Source organism: Penaeus monodon, chromosome 31, assembly GCF_015228065.2.
Source record: "Penaeus monodon isolate SGIC_2016 chromosome 31, NSTDA_Pmon_1, whole genome shotgun sequence".
Lineage (NCBI taxonomy): Eukaryota > Metazoa > Arthropoda > Malacostraca > Decapoda > Penaeidae > Penaeus > Penaeus monodon.
In genome coordinates, this window is record NC_051416.1 from 34,057,670 (window position 1) to 34,058,028 (window position 359).

Consider the following 359-nt stretch of genomic DNA (forward strand, 5'->3'; position numbering starts at 1 on the left):
CTGTTTAATCAGGAGCGACGGTTGTAACGTCGCTTTTATCGCATGCTGAATACGCAGGTTCCGACTGATCCAAGTAAGAGGCTAGTTTAGTCTATTTGCGAGAGAAAAATTATAAACCTGAAGGCTAACAGAACTTATTTACTAAACCGAGCCTTTTTCATTTCCCTGATTTCAAAAAGTCCGATGACCTTAATAAGGTTCATCAGGAAGGATTGATTTTGTGCTGTGAAGTCCCTCAAAAAGTCTCAGCAGTTTTGGAGACGCTTTCAGAGAGGTGATGTTGGGAATCCGAAAGGGTAGGAAAAAGGGAGATGATTTACATTCATTTACGGTGAAGACACGCTGATTATCTGTTGCAG